The sequence below is a fragment of the Alligator sinensis genome, unplaced genomic scaffold (assembly GCF_000455745.1).
Source record: "Alligator sinensis unplaced genomic scaffold, ASM45574v1 scaffold7_1, whole genome shotgun sequence".
NCBI lineage: Eukaryota > Metazoa > Chordata > Crocodylia > Alligatoridae > Alligator > Alligator sinensis.
Window position 1 is genome coordinate 1,718,017 of NW_005841843.1, and position 3,256 is coordinate 1,721,272.

Consider the following 3,256-nt stretch of genomic DNA (forward strand, 5'->3'; position numbering starts at 1 on the left):
GTCAGTATAACAGCTCTTCCTATTATCTGTCATCTAAAACATTTATATGGCACCAATCACCATACTGTCTAGGGGAATGTCGCCCCTATTAGTGATCAAAAGCATGCAATTTTTATTTTTAAAAGAAACAATTTTATAACTACAGCATCAAAAACTTGTTTCCAGGCCAGCACCTCAAACATATACCTTTCATTTTGATGGATTTCTGTCATTTTTTTATTTTAAACCTACAGATCTAAACTGACAGAATTTTATTTTTGCCCAGTTTCAGCACAAGGCAGCAGAAAAAGTGGAAATTTAAACCAAATGGATTCATTTAGGGGATGTAACTGGCTTGTTGCTGCTGAAGGTAACAAGCTGTTGCCTATGCTGTAGCTTCAGCACAAGATATAAAGTACAACTTGTTTATGGGTAAAGTATAGCTCTTAATTAAGGTTGCTGACCCATCATTTAGGTTGAGATTGTGAACCCACTAAAATAGAATGGGAAGGAAATAAATCCACCTGCAAAAGAGATTTTCAGACCAGTCTTCTCTAGGGACTAATTTAGTCTCACAGGGACAGATTTTAAAAAAGTAATTAGATCCCCAGATCCCCAGTAGGTGTTTAGGGGAATTTTCAAAGCCATCTTGGCTCTAGATTTCAATAACAACATACTTCTAAAAATCAGAGTTATCATTCCCTCTTCTTGATAATGGATTACCTAAAACAAACACCCTTAATAGGACAGTTCAATCCTCATATTCTGTTGGGCAGGGGATGAAGAAGGTTAACCAAGAGGGATTCTCCCCCCTCAGAAAAGCACATCCATTACTCCCATGATCAGCTTCAGCATTTATGGCTGCCCATTCAACTATCATCTCTACCTTTCCTCACTCAAATGGAGCACAGATTTCAATGTTTTGGTTTTTTTCCTCGGCTGGGCAAATAAGGCAGATCCCACTTCAGGCTGCTTTACTTGGAGTGCACTGAGAGGGAATCCAAGAAGCCCCTTTCCCACAGCGTTTCAGTAAGTCACATGCCAGTGCTAAGATCAAGTAGCATAGCTACAAACAGAAGATACCAGTACTGAACCATCAGTAAAGCATGCTTCATGGCAAGACATGTGGCAATTGTTAAGTTACCCCTTAAAAAAGGCAAAGAAGGGCCTCTGGTGAACAAATCCTCTCACATTTCTAGAGATGTATTGTTTGTCCTTGTTACATACAAATATGATATCTATAGATCCTGCTGTTAAGAAAGTTTCCCTTCTTCCATGACTGCAGTTCTCTTTGTATTCAAACCTTCAGTAATGAAGTATATGCTGTAAACCATGGTATATATGCACTGAAATGTATAGCAAGATAAGCCATATACAATGCAAGAAAAATCACTGTTTAAGTCCAGCAAAATCTTCTTAGCTGTAACGGATCCTAGAGAATATTGAAAGAGCCCAATTAAACAGTTGTCCCAGTTCTCATAGGCTCCTAGGAATGCATTTCACTGAGAATCACTTTTCTTTCAAGAATTGCTTTAGAGATCAGTAATGTACAAAGAGCTGCGACTGTGTTCTACATTTAATGGTAGCTTTTATCCCAACATCAGTCACAAAGGGCTAGATAAAAGAAGGAACTGAGGCACCTTTTAGGGACTTGATCCTGTATTGGAAACCAGAGGGATGAGACAGGCAGTGAGGCCCCACATACAGAGCAGGGGAAGAGAGAGGCATCGCAGAATGGGACCTAAACCAGGCAATAATCTGAGCAGAAAGCTGCCTAAAATAAAGTAGGTTGGAATGGCTAAGAAAAGTCACCTGCCTTCAGGTTCAGTGCCTTTATTTTACTCTACTTGAGCTTAATAGCCAGGAATCCTTTCCTGAGGGAACATGTGTAAGCTCTTTCTTCCAACAGCGAAGTATGTGTCTCTTTTTGTCCCATTGCAGACCACTTCAGTCCAACCCCCATGCTTCTGCTGTATACAGAAGTATGTGGGACAGTTCTACCTAGTGGTGGTGGCAGAGAAGCCTGGGGAGATACAGGAAGCGCACAGATAAATCTCCAGGCTGCTATACGGCTGCCAAATGCAACACGTGCCTCTGCCTCTAGGGGTGTGCATGGTCAGACTGGAAAGGGCTACATTTACATGCCACATAAACCTGCAGGCAACAGCACCCCTCTCTAGTGCAACCCGCTTCTTCCTGGCCAACAGCTACACCAGGGATGGGCAATAATTTTGGGTGGAGGGCCACTTAATGTGTTTGGGTGAACAGTTGAAGGCCACATGGGTAGCCCTGCCCCATGGCAGTTGCCCCACCTCCTGGTTACCATCTTGGGGCCAGAAGTCCCACCCCTAGCCTCTGAACTTTGCCACTGGAAGTCTCTCCCCTTGCCCCCTGGAAATACTCCTTTTGGGATGGGGGGAGGGGGTTTGCCATCTTAGAACCAGAAAAAAAACCCAAACCACACACTGAAACTCAAACACAAACACGTACTATAACATACCTTAATTTTATTACAAAAACTATTTTTTGTCATGATTTGTGTTTGTATAGTGTATATAGAGGTGATTGCATAATAACTCAAAAATAAATTCTTAGTCTTGTGAATTGTGGGGGTGTGCACATGTGTGTGCACGTATGGTGGGGTATGTGTGTGTATGTGTAGGGTGGGGTGTCAGGGTGTGCATGTAGGGTGAGGGGTGTATGCATGTAGAGTGGGATATGTGTGTGCTGGGGTGAGGGGTGTATGGTGGGGTGTGGGGGGTGTATGATACATTGTGGGGGTTTATGAAGGGTTGTGGCTGTGTATGGGGCGGCATAGGGTATGTGGGAGGTTATGTATATGTGAGGGGTTTTGAGAGCAGGGTGTGGGTGTGTGGGGTTTGTGGGGTGTGAGGGAGGGTGTGTGATAGATTTCATAGACATTAGGGCTGGAAGGGACCTCGGAAGATCATCGAGTCAGCTGGGGTCATAGGATCCCAGCAAGATAAGCATCCAGTTTGCTCTTGAAGGTGTTCAATGAAGACGCTTGAACCACCTCCGGTGGCAGGCTGTTCCAGACCTTGGGGGCTCGGACAGTAAAGAAATTCTTCCTTATGTCCAGCCTGAAATGGTCTTGTAGTAGTTTGTGACCATTTGACCTAGTCGTCATCCCTTGGGGCGCTCTGGTGAACAAATGTTCCCTCAGATACTGGTGGTCACACCTGATAAACTTATAGGTGGCCATCAGATCATCCCTGAGCCTGCGCTTTTTCAGGCTAAAGAGCCCCAGGGCTCTCAG